Source organism: Nipponia nippon, unplaced genomic scaffold (genome assembly GCF_047370975.1).
Source record: "Nipponia nippon isolate SJK-2023a ecotype South Korea unplaced genomic scaffold, ASM4737097v1 scaffold_10, whole genome shotgun sequence".
In the NCBI taxonomy this organism is placed as follows: Eukaryota; Metazoa; Chordata; class Aves; order Pelecaniformes; family Threskiornithidae; genus Nipponia; species Nipponia nippon.
Window position 1 is genome coordinate 22,846,640 of NW_028262291.1, and position 23,016 is coordinate 22,869,655.

A 23,016-nucleotide genomic window follows, 5' to 3' on the forward strand; every position below is an offset into this window, starting at 1 on the left:
GCTTGTGACTCAGTCTATTGGGTTTCTTGCAGTTCTGGGATGAAGTGCGTCTGGTTCACTTTATTGATGTGGTTTGCTTCTTCCTCAGAAACCGTTGTTCTGCTTTTGAGATCCTCAGTTCCATGAGCAATCATGCTTTTGCCCCCATGTTCAACATTGTTTTTGCTACTGAAAACAAAGATTGGGTTTGTGGGCTATAAATAGAGTGTTTTTGATCTCCCTGCCATGCTCCTTGCCCACTGCATGATGATCCTGTTTCTTCTTTCATTAATATCTGTGATACGAAAAGGATGTGCCTGCTAATAAAATTTACTGGTGAAAATGCTGGGCAATGTTTTCAATATAGAAAAGGGCCAGAACAACACTCAGGGGGTAATGGTTTCCCTTGAGAATAGAAGCAATATGAATTAGATGAAATTCAGTAATATAAAGTGAAAGGAAATTCATGTGAGGAGGGATTTGCCAATAACAATCCCTCCTGGGAACTCACAAGACTTCCAGTAAGAAGACTGGGAAGGGAACTTTGATGTAATCAATGTAACAGAAATTCAGCCCAGCTTCAAGTCCAGTCTTCTATCCTGGCCCTTTAAAATGTAGGCTTCCTTAGCAAATAACATCATGGACAATAACAAGGAATTAATGTATTTTTTTCCCCATGACTTGACAAAAGCATGTATCTGTTCATTTAGTTTATTAATGGCTCATTGGTGTCTTTGCAATAGAAGATTTTTGCTGTTCCAGACATTTGAAAGACAGAGGGAAAGAAAAGTCTGTTGTCTAAGTTTTTGTTTTCTTTAAATGTTATCCCTGAAGGCATATGTATTTGCTTGAAAATAATTGCAAATGTCACAACTCTGATTTCAGCTTATGTGTCGCCTGACTTTCAGGGATAAGGGCACTTAAGTTGCTGGTAAACTCCAGCCTAGAAATACTCTGGCCTTTTCAGTTCTTAAAACATTTTCCATAAGCAGAATTTCCCTTCTAGCCTGCAGCAACAAGATTTGACATTTATATATTGCCCCACACATACATCACATAATGTTGGCAGATTCTTTATGATTAACTGATGTAATTGACTTCTGAGATAAAAAGAAATTTATGTGGGAGAATCCACAGAATAAAAGTTTTGATGTTATTCCAAAGTGGAACTAAGAAAAGGAGGAAATAGGTCTTTCCTGAGGACAGCCATTCCTTCAGGAAAGCAAGCATAAGAAAAACCACTGCATCAATACTGGTGAGAAGCAAGGACATACCAAATTTATCCCCCACGTAGGCAGTGTATCAGATCAATGTATCAGTTAAATGCAGAACAGACATCAAGGAAGTCAGAGCAGGTAAGCAGCATTCTCCAACTTTGCAGCAAGTCTTCTGCCCTCAGGAAGGACTGACTCGCACTTATTTTTTTCGACTAAACTTTTGACTGCTCAAGTATTAAGCTTACTGGTATCATTCCACGTCACATCCATCTACATACACCTGCCTTGCATTCTTGGTGTTAAAAAAAACCAAACTTGAAAATATACAGTGGATGTGAAAATCACCACACTTGCACCTGAAATTGCTGAGCAAGGGGTCTCACATGACATTCTTTTACTACCTGATGTGTTGAGTAGGGTTTTTTTACTGTTACTAGGAAAATTCCACAATTAAAGCGTTGACCACCACTCTTAACAAACATTTATAATTTGCTTTGAAACCACCTGAACACCTCTGGGCTCACAACTACAGATTTCTGCAAGAGCTATATTCATTCAACAACATTTTTGTGGGAATTCAACAAAATGGGAAATAGCAACAGCAACCTTCAGACAGCGGTGTAAGCATAACACACCAGAAGTCAGACAGAAGAGCAGTCATTTGAACATTAGGAATATTTCAGATCTCATTGCAACTATGATGAGAAGAAAAGGCTTTTGTTGGTGTCCTGAAGGCATCTTTGCTTGCAACTCTTGCCTTTTACCACTGTGTGCCTGGATAAAAGACTATCAGGATGAATATAATTTTACATTTGCTTGATGATGAAAGGGTGTCAAATTAGTCAGACTGATAGAAAAATGGCTTTTGTTGATTTATTTATTTTTCCCATTGGAACACATTGTGATTCTAGAAAATTTAGCTTTTCGATGAGGACAAACCATGAGATCCCACAACTCCAGAGGGGCAATCAGTGACGCTGGGGTAATTTGTATCCAGGGAGTGGTGTGCTATGCTTCCTATTTAAAGAGCTGAGGAAGTCTATCTAACCTCCCTCACTGCATATATTAAGAGCTCCTCATTTTGTTTCATATTGCAGCAACTGATTGCAAGGAATGACAGACACTGCGCGAACCCCCAGCTAGTTAGTTTTTCAATAGAGAACTGAACTTCAGCAAAGAGAAATAAATAAGAATACTTCAAGACCTAAAGAAACCTGTTGTTCTTGTGTTAATAAAAGAAAATTGAACAAAGGAAGGAATAAGAGATAGAAGATTAAGTGACTCCTTATCTTGTAGCTCAGTGACATTTTCTTATCCTTCTTAGACTTCGTGGCCAGCTCTAGGAGTTGTGTTAGTAAACTTGTATATTAAAATTCAAACTACTTGCTGAACTTTAAAATATTTTCCCTAATGCCCATTAGATTGAAAAGAAATCTTCATTATTTCTCTATTTGTGAATGGCTTCCTTCTGTCAATGTTATTTTGTGAGTCACCAGTAGCTGATGCATTGCTTTACCTTTATTTAGAGTGGTTAGAAATACAGAGTGATACATACTATGAAGTTAGTAATAATTTATGACAAAGTGTGCAGTATGCAAAATGTCATACACTTTGCAGAGATTAATGCATCAGCCAAGTGCAAATACATTAACTTAACCAACTATCTGGAAAGCAAGCTTAATGAAAGAGGGAAATGAATGCAACATAGGAAGAAAAAGGCACTGTAGTGACAGAAAACTGTATATAGCATATGTATTTAATATAAGGACCTCTATGAATTAATAGCTCATCTCTGAGTTCAAGAACACAGATACTTGTCTCTGATAGGGATGATCATATAATTCAGAGTGGGCCAGTTATGCCTGACAATCAAAAACTGAGCACTGGAGGCTGAGTTTAGCAAATCTTAGTCTGTTCCAGGATGTCACACATCAAGGCATAACATTTCAAAGCGTGTTTCTACAACATTTTACAGCAAATGCCTCATTCTGCTAAGTCCCATTTCTGCAATACAGATTAGTAGAAAAGGTAAGATAACTCAGTGTTTTCAAGTCTGTGCATTTCTAATGAATTGCTGCATGTTGAGATCTTTGGGAAAGATCTACTTATACCCTCAGGCACACACGTAAAACCATGACTGCAAATTTTTTGAATATGCATTTGTGGTCCATCCTGAAGTCATCTTCAAAAGACTCTAGGTTTCTTGGTTACGCTCTAAACCTGGCATATTTTCTGTGATAACACCAGAATTTACACTGTAAAGCTCTTGACCTTCAAGTCAGGTGTTTTCCCTGAAGTCTTCTGTGTTGACACTACTCGCTTTACTATTTATTATGATTGGCACACACTAATTTCAGCCTTTACAGACACCAGTAAGCTTAGGCTTAATGAAGGCCATCAGACTCTCAAAAAAAACACCATCAGAAATGCAGACCTGCCATCTTACGCCCTCTTCACATAGTGCTTGACGCTGTTTTTCCCCCAGTACTTCTGGCCTCAAGTGCTACAGCTTACTAGGCTACAGAAGCAGCCAGTTACTGAACTGAAAAGTTTAGTAAGTTTTCACAGTTGCAGGCCGATGACACCCAAACTTTTATGTGAAAGCAGCAGAGACGTGAAAGAAAGTGAGCTTGAAGAAACAGGTTTAGAGAGAAGCATCTGTTCTGGTTGATGCCCTTCTTCTGTCCTAGAAGCTGTGGCAGTCAATCCCTGTGTACCCCGTGGGCTTTGCCGGTATGGTTTCTGAAGCTCATTACAAATTGCCATAGGAGATAAGATCACTAGCTATGTATTTACTCCTGCATTGTGGGCTACAGTGTGAAATTTAAGAGCCCCCTTAATATATAGAAAGTCCAAGTAGATGATTGAATGGGTCTTTCTAGCACCATGAATCTCTGTCTATAGATATATAACCATTAGGATCCTGTTTTCTGTAGACTGCACCATTAAATTTATGGGGCTTGGCAGTCTGCAGAGGTAGCTGCCATTCTGTGAGACAGATCAGATGCTGCCTGCTACACTGAAACACAGAATACCTTGTTCTGAAAGTGTTTGTGGTTCATATTAATCTAAAATAAATCAAATATATTGAAAACATACTCTAACTTCAGGGGCAAGGACAAATATAATGTAATCTTTTTTGACTGACTTCTCTCCATTTGGTATTTGGAGCAGAAATCATAAAACTGTAACCAGAGAATGTCCATCAGAAATCAAGATTTCCTCCCATGGTATTTTGTCTTTGCCTATAGTTTTATTTCCATAGTTGCTATTTAGAATGAAATCTTATATTTAGCCATTCAAGTACAGTCTCTCTTGGCAGATAATGTTCTCAAAAATTCCTTATGGAAAAGACTATCACAATGCACTGTTAACTTGAATATGCAAAAGTAGAAGTATTGAATCTTACTAATCACTAATACAGTGATTTTCCATGTTTCAGGAAAATACAGTTTTAAACTTTTGCATGTGCAATTTAAAAAAAAAAAAAGACACTAAGGAAGGGAAATATTTTGTATTTTAAGTCCTGATTTTAACTGACAATAAATAGAACTGGTGACAACAGGAAGTATTTTTCCATATCACTAGCAGAAGAGTAGGTGTTATACATGGAATAGAAGTGTATTATAGACTGGAAATTGTATGTTTTTAGCAAAACATACCTTGGAAACCATTAACTGCAATTATTTATTTCTCAGTCACTAAAAATATGTGTGGTCTGCATTTTAACTAGCTTAGTCATAATTTCCCTAAATAGTTTCTTGGTTAATATGGTAAAAGAAAGAAGACATTCTAGTTCCTTTTTTATCCTTTCAAACCACATGTCTGTATCATGCATTTAATTTTGAAACCACATAGTAAAAAGCTTTTTTTTGTGTGTGTAGGCATGACTGAAAAATGGTGAGAAGTAAGAAAAACACATGTGAAAAAAGCCATGTCTTCTGCTCTGTCTTTGCTTCAGGGATTTGGATGACATTGGTAAGGAATAACAGTAGCTGCTAAACTGGCTTGCATGTGGATGAATAGGAACAAAAGTCACCTTGGATAATGTCAAACAGTGGGTTTGAAGTTTATAATCAGCCCATTTCTGGGCGCAAGATTCAGGGAAGTCCCTTCAGTGGAAGTAATTTACAGATTTTTTTTTCTCCCCACATGAGTTAAATAATTCCAAGTATCATACACTCACAGCTGTCACTAAGCTAATGTATCTCAAAAGTTTGTGTGCATACTAGAGAAAAAGATGGGTCATATTCCTCTTAAATACGCTCCTGTTGCCTCACTGTTATAAAATTCATTAATAGGCTTTTTCTTAACAATGCATTCTCTCCTGCATTTTGTTGTGTACACTGGCTGTTTCGATTGTATCTAATCATAATTTTCAAGCATTGTTCAAGCCATGAGGGAGAAACTGTACTGACAATAGTGCTAAGCATTGTTTGCTTCCGGCAATCTGGAGAGATTTGTTGGTTCATTTCTTTTCCCCACAGTAACCTCATGATATCTATGCGCCTGATAGTTCTCGAAAGAAAAGTATTAAAAAATACCTACTTTTTAACTGTAACTAGAGCCTATTTACCTCATTATTTCTTTTCATATCCTTCTCCTTGGAATAACTCTTAAACTGTCTTTAAACTCTTTTCAGTTATTATTGTTTATATTTAAGATATAGAAAGCTGTTCAAGGAATCTACTTTTGACTCCCACTGGGAAAAATACCTATAGTGAACTAAGGCTTATATATTTAATGGATGAAAATCCATAAAATGTCTTTTATTAATCTATGTCTATTGATATTCCATTCTTCATTCAATTTTGTCAAACAAACTTGGCACACTGAACCCTGTCGCTTTTGATTATACTGCATTATTATGCTTGCTATCCTTTTTCTTGAGGTTTGGCTCGAGGACTCTCCCAAAACAAGACTCGCTACCCAGCTAGAGAGCCTGCCTGCCAGTGCAGCTGGAGGGTGTGCTCTAGATCAGGGCTCGCTGCTGCCCTGTGCCTGGGCTTTCCCGGCAGCGTGGCCACAGCCGTGCATGCCTGGCCAGGCAGGCTGCCGCATGCATGACCATGGCGATGGGAAGTGAAGCTGTGAGCTGTGCATCCATGAATCACAGCTGCTCAGAAACTGCTCTAAAGCGGCAGTGCTCCTGTCTCAAGGGGCGTGGTTGTAGTCCAGCTGGGGCCAGGGTCTTGTGAAGAACACTGTAAACTTAACGTAGGGCTGTAGGCAAGGCGGAAGGAGAAGAAAAGAGGAGACTCGAATGGGGAGGACTTAAAAGGAGGAATGGGGACTCACTCTGCAGCGTGATGCTTCCAGTGTCTTGCTCCAAATCACTGTGGTGGAACCACTTGGTCCTCTTGAGAAGGGCAAACCCTCCTGAGACCACTCAGGCAAGGTTTGTTGAAGGGACCCCATCCTATTTTGTTTGCATGGCTTTGAGTTTGTCTAGGGGCTTACAATACCCAAAGGCCTTATATTCAGCCTCAGGGTGTGGGCTGTTCCCTTTGCTCTCCCTTGGCATACAGTGCTGGATGATCTTCACGGTGCGCTAAGGGGGCAGAGAGCCATCCGGATCAAGTAGCTACTCTCATAGCAAGGCTACAGCGCCATACAAATGAATCCAACTATGCATGAGATCAGTATCTGCATTCATGAAATAAGACAGAGCTTAACAGGTGCAATTTAAAGACCAATTAGGATTTCTACTCAGTAAGTTTTGGAACAGCCTCTGGATTTCGTTATATAGTTACATGGTTTTGGTATGCACTCCCTTCTTACACATTTTGTGAAATTAGATGTCATTCATAGAGGTGAGGTTAACAATGAGCAAAAGTGCTAGTCTCTTTTATCTTCTACTCAGCAAATGCACTGTGATTTTTCCTATTTTAATTGACCAATAAATGATTTAGCTTTTTTAAGTCTGCTAATTTTCTGATCTGTGAACTTTTGATCTCAATATGTTTAACTATGTCCATTATAAACTGAATCGGCAGTCACAATAGCATCATTGCACACTAGGCCTGCATAGAATTTACTCCACAATTTGTGTCTCATTTGAATTTTGAGTTGTAGTTATTCACCCGTTCTTTCTGTCTCAAGGAACGATAGTGAAAAATACTGGAAGAAAACTTTATTTAATGAACTTTTATTTCAATTATCTCTATTTTGTCTGCTAAGAAAAAGGAAAACCGCTTCAGGTAAATTTTTTATTTCTTGATGAATCGCTTCAATTGCCTTAAAATCAGTCTTTGAGAGATAACTATATACATCAGTCCCTTTTGTTTCTGTTCAAATATATCCAGAGTACCAATAACTGTCTGTATTTGTTCCACTTAGTTCATAACTTTTCTTTCATGTCACTTATCTTATAGCCAGAAATTGAGTCATATTCCTTTATTATTTTGAATAGTTCTCAGATTGATTTTGAAGGGATTGAAATATCCTATAAAGCAGCATCCATGTAAAAATGAAATTTTATGAATGACATTTCCTGTTTTTATCGCCCTTGTTTTTTCTCTCTCTCACTTAGACTGTCAATGGTTCTGCTGACATGGCAAAAGGTGCCAACAGATACCGCATTGTGGGTAAGGCTTAGCATAAATAACGGCTGTATGTGAAAAGTCCCTGCTCCTTCTTTCATCATCTTCCTTCTCTCAAAACAAAAAACTGGAGCAAGCCATAGGAGATGCTGTGAGTCATGTTTCCGAAGGACAGTGGAGATAATAGAAGGAATGATTTTCCACATGGGCGAGGCATAAGGGACGGGGGGTGACCTTCTCTACAATCTCCAAATTGCAGAAAGAAAGTCAGAGACACAGGGGAGAAATCTTGATCTCAGAAGATCCCCTGGGAAGGATATTTCTGTGGTTATCCTGCACAAGTGGGTGGTGAAACATGTCAATTCACACTACCCTTTTTTGCCACAGGATTCTTTCCTCTCTTTGGAGTGAAGCCAGATCTGCAAATAGCTAAAAAACTGCCTCCTTTTAAGGACTTCAAAAATCAAATATGGAGGGTCTACTATTTTCAACAAGTGGTCAAAACATGCAGAAACTCTGATTGCTGGTAGACAAACAGATTTCAGGGTCTAATGTTATATTACACTACTGTTATATTTCTCTCCCCGTCCTCCCAAATTGTACACAATGTTACAAAAAACACTGCAAAATCTTTCTGGCTCAAAAAGGAATCAGGCAGTCATGAATAAAGACACAGAGTTTGGGTCAAGTAGGTGTCAGGACAGCTGGTTTCTTATGTGTTTTATAATAGTTTATAGTGCAGTGTTCTTTCATGTAAGGGTGCAAAGGAACTGCCTGTGTCATCGCTCTTGAATGTTGTGATTTTCCATAGTATATCACAATTACTGAAAAACTTCTGGCTAAATAATCATGATCAAGACCATAGAATTTTCCATTTCATGTCTCTTGTGTGATGGTTTAACCGATAGAACAGACTGCTGTATAAATCACGAACAGAAATGGAAACCACTAAAATTATGTTCTCACAAAGCTACTGGTTAGATCAGAAGTTTCCCTCTCATTCTTTGCCCTTTCTCTGCAGCTAAGGCCAGCTCTAAGTTATAATGGTATCGTATTATTATTTCCTTGAACCTCCAAAACTGACTAATTGCTGGAAATCACCAACAAGTATCTCCATGCAACCCTCTACATTGTGCCCTACCTACCTACAAGGAAGCCAGAGACTGTATACAAAAAACACCAGATAAGTGTGCATGGTTATGTCCCTCTCTGTGGGTGGCTAGCCTGTAATATGTCATATGTAGTACTGTTTATCAGACACACTCTTTTGAATGCAGTGATGAGAAGCCTATGTTGAAGAGCCCGTGTATCACCCACAGACTACTTAGAGTAAAGCTGATTTCAAAAGGAAAAGTGTGAAGTTGGAGTATACTGCAAGGGCTGTATACACAGCCACACACATCAGTTAAGCCTAAAACCTTCCTTTTAGAAAACATAGGGTCTTATGCATTAATCACAGTTGAATGAAAGATGTGGTATGGGATTTTACGAATCAGAGATGGTTTGCTTCTCAAATTATTCAGCAAATGTAACAGACTTCTAGCAAAGATATAGGTACTTAGAAAGGTACACTGTGTAATCCAGATTTGTCACTGTACTTGAATGTGGAATGTGGAATGTGGAATGTGGAATGTGGAATAGAAAGGAAAGGGGAAGGGAAGGGGAGGGGCAGGGCAGGGCAGGGTAGGGCAGGGAAGGGAAGGGTACCTGTCAGCTATTTTTTTCAGTCATTGTCTCAGATAATGACTCTAACATCAGAAGAAGGTGACACTCACAAAAGAAAACAGGGCTTTTGGTAACTGTAGTTATGGGCACAAATATGATAATTGGGATGACTTGAAATTCAGTCCTAATCTTTACTGGGAAATAGTTACATTTGATATAGTCCTATGAAAGGCACAATGGCGTGCGGACAGATGGGTGCAAAGACTGCAACAGAGTTGGTGGCTTGGTAGAGCAGATGCAGGGCTTCAGTGAAAAGCATCACTGGGAAATGCCCCTGATGGCTAGGCTAGTGTGGAAATGCAAAGAGCACAAAAACCAGACATGAGGGGGTTTGTGGTTTTGTCATCCAGTTTTCAGCTGATGTATTACATTTTGCACTCCTGCCCATCTCACTGTCCAGCCAATGCCATTGGATGGTCTGAAATAAGTGTATAAAAATAAGTGCTGGATAGTCTCTCCTATTCACATGTAGCCCACTGACAAGACTGGGACTGATTTACCATTTCCACAGACTTTTCTCTGAAATGTTAAGCTTCCAGTCTCCGTATGAGAACAAAACCTATGAGGAGCAGCTGAGGGAACTGGGATTGTTCAGTCTGGAGAAAAGGAGGCTCAGGGGAGACCTTATCACTCTCTACAACTACCTGAACAGAGGTTGTAGCGAGGTGGGTGTCAGTCTCTACTTCAAAGTAACAAGTGATAGGGTGAGACAAAACGGCCTCATGTTGGGCAGTTTAGATCAGATATTAGGAAAAATTTCTTCGCTGAAAGGTTTGTCAAGCATTGGAACAGACTGCCCAGGGAAGTGGTTGAGTCACCATCCTTGGAGGCATTTAAAAGATGTGTAGACATGGCGCTTAGGGACATGGTTTAGTGGTGGAGTTGGCAGTGTTAGGTTTATGGTTGGACTTGATGATCTTAAAGGTCTTTTCCAACTTAAATGATTCTATGATTCTATGATTCTATGAATGTGCCATCCCAGCAGACTGTCAGGTAGGCTTGGGAAATGAGAGTGAGGCCCTGGTGTGGGCTGAACAGAGTGACCACTCTGTTGCCTTGGAAGCTGCACTGCACCCGAAAGGCAGATGGGCAGTGAAATCCCTCTGCCTGTTCCTCTGTGATCTGGCTGAGAAAGAAAGAAACTGGCTGAGGAGGATGGCAACCTTTGTGCTGGCACCATCTTTATACTGTGATGTGTGCTGAGGTACAGCCAAATGTGCAAAAACACTGCTAATCAACAGAAACCCATTTTGTAAGGGAAGCAATGACCTACTTCTGTGAAGATGGCTGTTCTCTTTCTGGTAGGGAGAACAGCTTATTCTATGTTTAATACCAATATTTAAGGAAAGCGTAGCCGTAGTGAAGGCATTTAGGGAGGGAGGGAGGGAGGGAGGAAGGAAGGAAGGACGGACATTTGGGATGGAAAATCATTAGATCTGTTAGACCTGTTTAGAGAGCAGGTAGGTTTCATGCTTTCTAACCTGATTTTAAAGACGTCTTCATAGATAAGTTCCCCTTGTATTACCCAATGCAGTTACTGCCTGAATGTATATACATAATAAAAAGAGGCTATGCTTCAGATAACGTAGTGTCTACTTGGCGTGAGGAACAGTCCTAAGGTGGTAGCTAGGTCTGGTTTGTGGATGATCTGAGGGAACAGTCCCCAAAAATGGGCACTTAGTTGTGACAGTGATTAATGACCTGGGAAGGCAGAACATAGGGCATACTTCTGTGTTTTCCTCTAGGTGATGAGGCATCCAAAGCTAGGAGTCATGCCAACATGAAACCCTGTTGGCTTTCTACATAGCTTGCCTTTGCCTAAAATGGCAGTTTGAGAGATGAAGCTGGATAATCTGAATTGACCGATAGAGGCTATTTAGATATACAGTTTCTGGATGCCACAGTATAATTTAGTTTCCCTCCTTATACTATAGTCTGCAATCCCTAAATGTGCTGAGGAACTGCTTGAGTATTACAAGCAAAGAAGCTGAGGCAATAAATGGAGAGAAGAGGTATACCTGGGCCTAATGCTTGCCACCAACATTTCATGTCTGTGATTGGAAGCACCTATAAAATCTAGGAACCAAACTGTTCTTTAACAGATAGGAGAGAAAAAAAATCCCCTTCTATGGAGCTGAAGAGGAGATGAGAATAATTTTTAATTATAGGTGTATTTTTTAATCTGCTTGCTAATACAGCTTAATTTAACAGGGCTTCTTAGGAAAAAAAAATGAAAAATGTAACTATGGTAAGGGATTAAAGACACCTCCTGGGTAAGCAACGTCAGGAAAACAAAGGAAAAGTAGTTGCTAATTATGAATTGGCAGGGCAAAGCTCAAATAAGCCATCAAAGTAAAACGCAACCCTTGAATAAACTAATGAAGTATGTCACATCTTTCTGAAGCACAGTGTTGCTGCAAAGACACTGTTCCTGGTACTCATGGTGCTCATATAAGTGAGCTTTTGTGCCTCTCTGGGGAGTGCCTGACTGGGGAGTTTCACTATAGAGGTAATACAAACCTATTGATGCAGATGCAGTTAGAAATATTATAAGAGCTATAACACCACTTTGTCCCACAGTTGCCATAATATTAGCAAAAAACCCAGAAGTTATGGCTTGGTGACTTAGGCAACAGTGGTGTAAACGCTAAAGTTGCAGTTTTGCGGAGCTGCAGGTAGGGGCCTATCTCTTGAAGCAAATGCATGTGAAAGGGGAAATTCTGGGTGCAGCTTGCCCTGAGCTGTTCCTTTAGGGTAAGGGGACTGCAGTAAAACCAGGCTAGATTTTCACACAGCCAGGCTTCATAGCCTTTAAAAACAATTTGAGCATTACAGCTCAGACAAATATCAGATGCTTGGTCCTTTATTCAGTATCCATTTACCCTGACATCTGGAGAGTCAAGTGAGTTGTTTAGGTCAGCTAGAACTTTGTATGGAGATGTATATACAAGGCCATTAATACCCTTTCAGTAGCTGCACATCAGTATGCCCTGCTGCGTAAATGTTTTTGATTCATTCAAAGGCTCTCAAGGGCACATGTTGAAGCATAAGAACTCAACAAGCAGTGAAGAAGTGAATCTGAAAAGATGAGGTGCAGCGAACATTACACAGTAAATGTGTCTTGTTTCTAGTCTCATGGATAATCACAGCTTGGAACAGAGCTGCTGAAATATCTTAAACCTTTCTGTGGACTGAAAGCAGAGCTTGTGAAGCACAGACAATCATATTTAAAGAGGTTTCTGAGATCTGTCATTTTTTATAGCAAAGCAGTGAAGGTATTTTAACAGACTGAACCCCGTATGCCACCTTAAAAGGAAGAAGGCCATACAAAAAAAAACCAAACCACCAAACAATGGATTTCTGCATAGGAAGATGTCTGTAAAATGATAAATTCACCATGGGTTTATTATTCTCTGTGAGTCTTGCAAAATGAGCTACTGAACATGGGACTATTTGTATTACTCACCCTTGCAAAAAACAAGGGCATGTGAGCAATGTATTGAGACTGTGCATAGAACCAGCAGAATTCATTCATCCAATACATTCATTTCAGAAGGCCATGCATTTTTATTGCCAAGTTAATGCATTAGCTTTCCATAATGCAAATGGGACTGAATGTGTCAAGGAACACAATAGTATTTTAACATACAGTTAGAAGATCTGTATTAATAGTAAGCTCATATCCCAAGGCAGATTTACTCTGTTTAATTTTGCCTGGTGCAAAGGAGAGGTTAAATCTAGATACATTATTAAGCAGATAAAGCAACTTTTTATACAGTGTTTAGAAGAGCAGCATCAGTTCCTGGGAGATTTGTCATACCGCACAGACAAACTGCATGTTTATCAAACAACTCCTGGAGCAGCATTAGCTAGAAGTGGGCTTTATTTATTTATTTATTTATTTATTTATTTATTTATTTATAATAGTAGATCTGAATAGGAAGACAGTTTTCAATCATTCCAAAATCAGTCCCATTTTCTTTTCTTTTTTCTTTTTCTTTTTTCTTTTTTCTTTTTTCTTTTTTCTTTTTCTTTTTCTTTTTTCTTTTTCTTTTTTCTCTTTTCTTTTTTCTCTTTTCTCTTTTCTTTTTTCTCTTTTCTTTTTTCTTTTTCTCTTTTCTTTTTCTTTTTCTTTTTCTTTTCTTTTCTTTTCTTTTCTTTTCTTTTCTTTTCTTTTCTTTTCTTTTCTTTTCTTTTCTTTTCTTTTCTTTTCTTTTCTTTTCTTTTCTTTTCTTTTCTTTTCTTTTCTTTTCTTTTCTTTTCTTTTCTTTTCTTTTCTTTTCTTTTCTTTTCTTTTCTTTTCTTTTCTTTTCTTTTCTTTTCTTTTCTTTTCTTTTCTTTTCTTTTCTTTTCTTTTCTCCAAACATTTTCTTTTTGCATTTTTCAAGGGGGTGAGGAGAGGAGAGAAGGAGGCAGGAGAAGACATGAGAAGGGAGAGAGCAAACTCGACAACAGCCCTGTGGTCAGAGGTGTTTCTTGGGCTCAGCTCCTCCCTGAAAGCAAAGGGAGTCAGAGCTGCCCCTTCCACCCCAACTGCACCCAGAATCGGTGCCAGGCACACGCGTTTCACACAGGAGAAAGAGTTGAATGCCTGGCCTGAAGGTAACATCACTTACAAAGATCTTACGCCTGAATTGAAGCAGTGAAGTTGAATCAAAATTAAGTCTTTCCTGTGCCATCACATTGAATTAATATGTCCAGATAACTAAACCAAACTTCGTGGCAGAAAGCAGGGAGCTGCCACCAGGCCAAAGTCCTGGAAGTCAGAAGCAGAGGCAGGATCTTCCTTGCCATATGTGCTGTGACTACCTGGGTAATGAGCTCTGTAATGTGCAGGTTTGGTGTACAGTCTTCTCAAGTGCACAGCACGGTAGTAGATAGTCGGAACAATTTTGGGGAAGAGAAGTATAATGCCTTTTCAACATATTTGTTCCCCGGATAACAGTAGTTAGTTTGTTGAGTGTCCAGGTTTCAGCTGGGATAGAGTTAATTTTCTTCTTAGTAGCTGGTAGTGCTGTGTTTTGGGTTTAGGATGAGAATAATGTTGATACACCAATGTTTTGGTTCTTGCTAAGTAGTGCTAAGCTGTTGCTAAATAGTCGCTAAGCAGAGTTTACATCAGTCAAGGACTTTTCAGCTTCTCATGCTCTGCCCCTGCACGGGGAGGGGGGGGCTGGGAGGGAGCACAGCCAGGGGGGCTGACCCAGGCTGGCCAAAGGGTTATTCCATACCATATGACGTCATGGTCCGTATATAAGCTGGGGGAAGAAGAAGGAAGGGGGGGACGTTCAGCACAGTGGCATCTGTCTTCCCAAGTAACCGTTACGCGTGATGGAGCCCTGCTTTCCTGAGGATGGCTGAACACCTGCCTGCCAATGGGAAGCAGTGAATGAATTCCTTGTTTTGCTGTGTTTGCGTGCACGGCTTTTGCTTTACCTATTTAACTGTTCTATTTTTATTTTACTTCAATTATTAACCTGTTCTTATCTCAACCCACAAGTTTTCTCCCTTTTACCCTTCCGATTCTCCCCCCCCCCCCCGCCACCGCGGGGGGGGAGTGAGTGAGCGGCTGTGTGGTGCTTAGTTGCTGGCTGGGGTTAAACCATGACATTGAGCTTGATCTTTCCTATGGCAAAGTTCACTTCTATCTATTTTTTGGAGCTGAGCTGCTCTATAAGCTCTTAGAGGTCAAATTTGCTGCCTACAAGCAGGACTATTTTGTTTGAGCACACAAAGCATTTCCCACATTCACATTGACACTCAGACACAGAGGATCTTTAAGAGACAGCTTTAGTCTAGCCTGTCCTCTTCTTATCTCTTTCAAGCTTATTAGTTATTCCTTGGCAGACAGACAGGAGCTATTCTATATTTCTGTGTGTTTCCGCAAAGCTGAAAGATGAATGTTACCGGTGGCTTCATAAAACTCATGTCAGATTGTTGTTATTTTTCATTTGTCAGAGTTGCTTAGCTTGTGACATCCACAGGGCTCAGAATATATTGCAGTCTTCCCTGGGAGTGCAAGAGAGTCATTTGCCAAAATAGAGAGCCCATTGTCTCCCCTGCCTGCACAGCCAACTTCTCTTTGATGCCGAGGGAGATGAAGACACATATCAAAGGGGTGAACTGATGCCCTACAAATTTACAAGGCCTGGGGTCAAAGATAAAAAAGCATCAGAAGGCACCAAGTTGTAAATAAACAAACACTATCGGCCTTGACTTTCAGCATACACTGAACTGTGTACTTTAGCCTGTGAGAAAGAGTAAGAAAAAATGGAAGACAAATTTGCATTGAAGATACTACACTGTTTCATAAAACACATACTTGGGTATATACCTGTGAAGTATGCATTGATATACATAGCAAAACCACCTACCACTAAAACCAGGCAATTTTGAAACATATTCCACCTTCCGTGACTGCTTATAAGAGTAGATTTTATTTTTTTAACAACAATACATGTTTTTCATGGTAATAACTTTTCAATGCTTATGCTACTGAGGGTAAGGTCCTGAAAATGAGAGCTGCAGCAGGAGTTGTCAGGACTGTGTTCCCTAAAAACTCAGGTAACTTGTCCAACCTTGTGGCTGATAACAGGAAGTGTTGATCTAGTAACTTTGCATGCATCTATATTTACATGGTTAGTTAGACCTTTAAAAGGCTTTTTACTGGGACAGTGCACTGCACTTCTGCATATATATGTTGAGTACTGAGAATCAAAGTCTTTCAAAATGCCTTGCCACTTCAGAAATGCACATCATTTGGCCTTCTTGCAAGAGGCATAGTTCCTTCTTGTCATAGTGTATTACAAAGTTATGACTTCATTATATTTTGTCTCTCTCTTTCTATAAGACAATTTAATCAGACACAAAACACAGAAGTCCTTTTGCTTCTGCCTCATTTTATTACACTGCTGTTAGCAGATAGTTTACAGTAGTGTCACTGGTCCTTATTTCTACTCCATGTTGCCTGCATTATTCATGTGCTGTGTCTTATTCATTAATGTAAGGCCCTTTGAAGTTTAGAGTGGCTTAGCTTCGCTGTGGACTTCTAATAATCCAGAAAGGAAAAAATGATATGGAGCCTTTACGTGCCCCTCTCCTCCTGAAAAATGAGGGGGAGCATAGGATACAGAGAAGGCCCACCAAACTCTGGTTACTATAAAACTGAAAATTTCATTTCTATAATCCTGAGGGACAAACTGCAAGGAGTAAATCCCATGACAGTATCCATTTAATGGTGTGTATTTCAAAAGCTGTAAGACCAAAGTGAGAGAGAGAGAGGCACTCAGTGTGCACAAGAGAGGTGAATGCGGAGAAATGGGAAGGACTTGGTAGCATTAAATTAAATGACAGAAAAGTCCAATATTAACTGCTCTGCAGTAGAGCTATTCAAAAGTTGTATTTCAAAGTCCAAAACTCAGAAATGAATGGCTTATAGTGAAAAATAAGACTATAGCAACTTACTGCATATATGTCAGCACTGCATAGACAAACTTTATGCAAGATTTGTTTCTTTTGTGTGTGGATTGATGTTTTACAGGGACAGACAGAAGTTTGCACAGAGATGGGCCCATAAAATGGATCTTGCAAACTTTATAGGTGAGCAGTTTTCCATCATGCAGTAAGTCTACTCAGGGGACACTTCAGGCTTACAGATGTACGCACAACCAATTTCTGTTCCCCTGAGACTGAGAAGCCGTGGATGGATAAGAGCTGTGGATGGAGAGCCCTATGGAGAGCTGGGGGGGCCTTCTCCCCAGCAACTGCCTGAGCCAGCCTTGGCAGCAGGCTTTGAGGCAGCAAGAGCAGCTTCTGACATGGGCAGCACTGTCAGCCCTGCCCGTGCCCCACACCACCTCCCCACCCCTCAGGAGAAGCACCAGAGGTTTGGCTTTCCAGGACTATGACAAGCTAAAGAAACAGGCCAGGTCCTCCTGTTTTGCTGCCCTTGCAGGGGAGCGCTGCAGAGAACTGTCGTCTTTGCTACATCCTGAGGTTTAGTTATGCAGTTACTAAGACAGAAGGAAATAATTTACAGGTAGGCAAAAAGAAGCAGCAAAAAATATGGGAGTATGACTTCTTTTCCTCTCTAAATTTTAAGAACTAGCTTGGCTAAAAGGACCAGTCATTTTTAACATTGAAGGAATGACACTGTAAGGCTGAAAGGATTTAGAAATGGAGATGGGGGGAGGAAAGAAATACATTACTCCAGAAATGTTAAACTATTAACAAGGAAGATTTTTTTTTTTTTTGTTATTCTAGTCAGAGAGTGTCTCTCTGCCAAATCCAGCACAAGAAATTCTGGTAATTAATCCACAGAGACAGTTATGCATCTAATCAGATTCGAGATACCTGTGTTCTTGGCACAAGTAATGTTTCCTTGTTACTTAAGACTGGTATAAATTGGCATTTAGCTGAAGCTAGCACCTGCACTGAACATGTGAAATTATGCTTGTCAGTAAACTACCTCAGACTTTTTTGATAAGAGAAGCAGAGAAGAAGATATATGAAAGCACTGGGAGCTGCTGAAACCTTCGACCCCACTGGTAAGAGCAGACAGTATTACAGACTGTATTTTACCCTCTTTCCCCAGAAGCTGCATCCCAAAACAATTGCCAAGACCCAGTTCTAGTCACATAGTTCTCATGCCACCTCATTGCCCAATGGAAAGAAAAGCTGATATGAACTCTGATTATGATGATCATCATTACCTTGCAGTCAGAGGTGTGCTGGCAGCACTGTGGCTATAGTAATGTGAGCGGGAAACTGTCCTCTGCTTATGCATTTTGCTCCTGGGGGACACACACCCCTGGGCACAGGGGAGTCTGTGGAAGACCCAGGAATGTAATCTGTCCTCTATAGCAGTCTCTATAAAAGTAGTTCATCCTTTTTCATCATGTTGAGGAAAGATGCAAGGACAACGGCTGGGATTCATCACACCTCATTTAAACAACTTATGTGCCTTAAGTTAGAGGCACCTTGTGTAGTCAAGGAAAAAGGGAAATTCTGTCCATCTGTCACCACTGGAGATACATTATTTATTTTTGTTGACCAAAGGGAAACTTAAGGCATTTATGCTTCCAATCTAGGGACCTTTGTCAGGTGCCTGAGGTTAGCGGGGGTAAAAATGTGTCTACCAGGGCTGTGAAAGGTGCTATCATTAGTATATCCTTCCTAAACCTCCAGGTAAGTTTTAGGTTATTGGCTCTGCTCTGTAGTGACTGTATGTGTAAGTACTGGAAGACCAATATTCTTTAAGCGAAGGTTTCAGTGTTCAGCAGCTGGTAGGGATTAGCAGAAGGCAACCACTGGCGACTGCCAGGACTTTGAATGTGGACCACTATATCCAGTGACCTCTTTGTTTTAATTGTGCCAAATAATATCTACATAGTGATCCTGATAGCCACTGGAGATTTGTTTCGGCAGTAAATGAGACTCCTGAGCAGTGATTTTGTCCAGTGGGCTCAAATAAATATTGAAACTAAAACTTTTTAAGTAAATATTTCAGTGTGATGCTTTAAATAATATCTTCACATGATTCACTATCAATAATGCATTATGGCAAAGTGGAATTGTGACATTAAAAGCACACTGGACTCAGACAAATAATTCTGAAAATTCTTTGTACTTTGTAAGGTGCTAAAAATAAACTGGAAAAAAAAAAAAAGATATCTCCCTGTAAATGTAACACTTACAGTTGAAAATAAACTATTGTTGCAAGGCTTATTTAATACTGTTACTAATTCACTCTCAGAAACAGTGCAAGAAACAAAGGTTTTATTTCCCTCAAGAGCTAGAATTTGGTGAATAGTTAAAAAAAAAAAAAAGAAAAAAGAAAATAAGAATATGATATTCCTGTGAATAAAATCCACTTAGGTCATATTCATTTTGATGGAATTGAGGATCCTTTCATCAGCTATCCAGGATCATCTAATCAACAAGTTTTTTAAAGCAAAAATATCACTAATATTATCATCACAAATATTAGTCCAGTATTCACACCTAAAATGTCTGACATTTTGAACAAAACAATTTATTATTTTCACACACAAAAGAACTATCTCTAGCGATTAGTGGAAGCAGTAAAAAGATTTGTCATAAAAGATTTCTCATAAAACTTAGCTTATCCAGTCTGAGAACCAAAAGCTACCATGTCACCTTGACGCCTGACTGCATGGTGTGAATTACATGCTAAAAATCATCAACGTGTCCTGAAACAACAACTTAGTCTCAACAAGTCATAAGAGAATGTGTATTGCTGATTGATTGTCAATTCTTGTCTTCACAGGAAAACATTCATCAAGCAGGAGGGACAGATGAGGGGTTCAGATTAGACACTGTGTGAAAATCACTGCTCTCATGAATTAGAGAAAGTGAACCTCTGGACTTCTGTGATAGGTTTTTAAAACAGAGGTGACACAGTCTTATAATAAAGCTTCCTGTAGTCACAAAAAAAGTTCTTTTCTTTCTTGAATGCAGACAGATTTTCAAGCAGAAGCTGCAGTATTACCAAGTGATTTACATATAAATTAATCCATATTAGACCATATGAATCATTCGCTCCTTCAGGGGAATGATCATCATCCAGTTGGTCTGATCACCTAAGCTAAGTGAATATATAATGTTAATCGTGATACACACTCCCTACATATCCATCATAATAATCAGTTTTAAATCATTAGGTAGACACTTCTGTTAATGGGTCTTGTTTTGCTGTTCTACTGGAGATGGGCTTAAGCAACAAAATCCAGTGCTGTAGTTCAAGTTTCCTGTTGTTTGGCAAGATCAAGAGTGATATTTAAATGTGTGATGTTGCTTCAGACCATGCAAACACTGTCTGATGCACAGGAATGCCAGGGAAAGTCTGGACCTTGCTGGCCTCCGTTCCAGACTCTGAGTCAAGGTAGCAATGCTGAATGCCCTTCTCACACAATATCAACCAATCTTCACTGCTTCCAGCCTTTTCTTTGGCAACTACTGCCTCTAATTTCTGCTAAAGAAACTGCTCAATTACTGCCTCAGCATCAGGAATTTAATTTTCCTGGCATACATTTCTTTCTCTGAAGTGGACCTGGTTAGGTGAAGGAGTGAAGGTGTTTTGAGAAACCAGAAATTTCTGGGTACTGGAGCTATAAGCCTGACAATTGCCAAACTCACCCAGCTCCCTCTGGGAGTTACATGTTGGTTTCTATCACAAAAGACAGTATTTCAGAATTAAAAAGCCAACCAACCAACCAAACCAGCCCCAATCAATCTTGACTAATTTGCTGCATCAGACACCATGTGAAAAATGCATAGAATTAAGGAAGGAGCTTTTTTTTCTTTTTTTCTTTATCTCTGGAGTCAAGTTAAAATGGAATACAGTCATTAAAAGGTTATCTAGTGTAACAACGTAGCCGGTAAAAGGCAGAAGGAGAAGGCTATATTCTTCTGTGAATTGTTTTATGAAGTATCTCATGGCTGACAATCAGTGAACTAAATCCTTCGACAAGGAGAGATTTACAAGGACTTGTCTACAGAGACAAAGTGTTTCTACAGACTTCAGGCAGCCCTGGGACCAGGGATTAGCAGAACTGCACATAAATATGGCTTACAGCTACAGAATGCCACAACTGGGAGCCTTCAATAGGAAACTATGCATAAACATGCCTATGGAAACAGGCTTCACATACTGATCATTAAATGTACAGGGTTTTAATAGCTTTATAGACCTTTGTATTGGACTTTGAAAAGGTACTTTCCTTCATTAACTCACACTATGTTATTTATGCCCCTAGAATTTTGCTGTCAGACATTTTTTTGTTCATGGCTATTTTGAATTCTCGACTTGGGAAAAACCAACTCATGATATTCCTGTTTGGATCAAGGCTGAGTATTATTCTCCACCTAGCACTGTATTCTTAAAGGGCTGCATTTTTGGTTTTGTTTTTGGTTTTTTTTGTCTTTTCTTTTAATGAGTGATGAGCACTAGAAGATGGATTAGATAGAATTTAAATATCACAAGTTGTTAAACACTAAACACTTGAGGAATACTTAATTAAGCAGCAGTACGCAGCAGGCAGGCAGGTTCTGAGCGGCTATTGCATTCCTGGGATGGTACCACACTGGAAAAGACCATTTGATTACCTTTATTAACCACCTCAGAGGGGTAGTAATTAACTACTGCAGAAATTTTCTGTCTAAAAAGCACATTGTTGTCAATGAAACGAATGCAAATTTTCGCAACATTGCACTTAATGGGCATTACTGCCACACACAAAGAAGTACTGGCAAATCATTTTGCAGCCCATTTGTGTTCAGGTAATATTAAAGCTGCTACATAATACTGATTTTAAGCAGGATTTAGCTGGACAGGTAAGTGGAGTAGAGATTACTGCTGCCTGTGTGGTGCTGGTAATCTGTGACTAGCATCCTTTGATAAATGAAACTGGTGAATTTTAAGTGTGGTCTTCAGAGACTGTGGCTACATCTACCCTGTGAAAACGCGTTCTTATGGCATGACTGTACTTTGACATTAACTACCAAAACTGCAGCCACTGTGGATTTGTTGTGGCTACACATATCATTACAGCAACAAATTCATTCAAGAATTACCATGTCAGGGCAGCATAATGTTTGGGGTCTGGTGTACTGCTGAAGGTATTGAACTTCCTTTCTGAGCAAGGGAAACTATCAGACCCCAAGAATTAATGGTCACTTTAGTCATCGCATCGCCCATCACGTGTTGGGGCTCCTAACCCCATGTGTTCAACAAGGGACAAGTTAATTTCCATATAACTAAAACCTCAGTAGAAGCAAGGAAAGATGCATGCCAGTGTATCACAGCTGCTGATTAAACACGTCTCTGCATCAAAATCTGAAATTGCCTCTTTCTTCTCTCAGATGGATGTAGGATCCTTTTCACTTCTTGCCCTAAGCTGCTGGGCATCATATGTCTGTGCACTGTAAAACAGTTACTACATGTAGCTCCCGGATGATTTCTGGGTAAAGTAATCTGTCCATTTACTTAGTTCTGTCTTTCCAGAATATGTTAGTATGCCAATGAATGAACTATTCCAGCCCCCTGAGTAGCTTCAGGGACCAACCATCTCTTTTAAAATCTCTCGGACAGAAAATATCTTTCCTCTTCCCTCAGAGGGGAACAATTACCCAAGCCATCCAGACAAAGCCCAGGGCCAGCGATGGGTTTCCAAACCATAAAAATTACATGACTTTGAAGCCCATTGTCTCACTGCCTTCGTGGGCCAGAGAGCAGGATTTTTATCCTTTTTGAAAGGGGAGAATTGCAACTTGCTAGCACTTGCTTCTGAACTCTGGAATGGGCAGAAACAACAAATGCAATGTCAAGACACTGGTACAGTTAAAAAAGGAATTTGAGAAAGGATGTTGTGACACACGCTGAGCTCTGTGCTGTTTGAGTCAAAATTACTGAAACATCTGGCTTTACTCAATGGGTTAGAAAAATTCTCATATAATTACTTAAAATTATCTGAAATGTTCCTGCAACAGTCTTTTTCTAACAGTTGTAGTGAAATGACAGTGGAAGGAAATGG

General features: G+C 39.6%; 1 long non-coding RNA gene across 1 annotated transcript in view; it reads left to right on the forward strand.

Annotated features, from left to right (window-relative positions):
* The first annotated feature begins 17,742 nt into the window (after positions 1 to 17,742).
* The window catches only part of LOC148057119 (uncharacterized), a 50,926-nt gene continuing 45,652 nt past the window's right edge, over positions 17,743 to 23,016 (forward strand). Inside the window, exon 1 of the long non-coding RNA XR_015701890.1 lies at positions 17,743 to 18,009. This is a non-coding gene — a long non-coding RNA (uncharacterized LOC148057119). The remainder of the gene's footprint in view (positions 18,010 to 23,016) is intronic.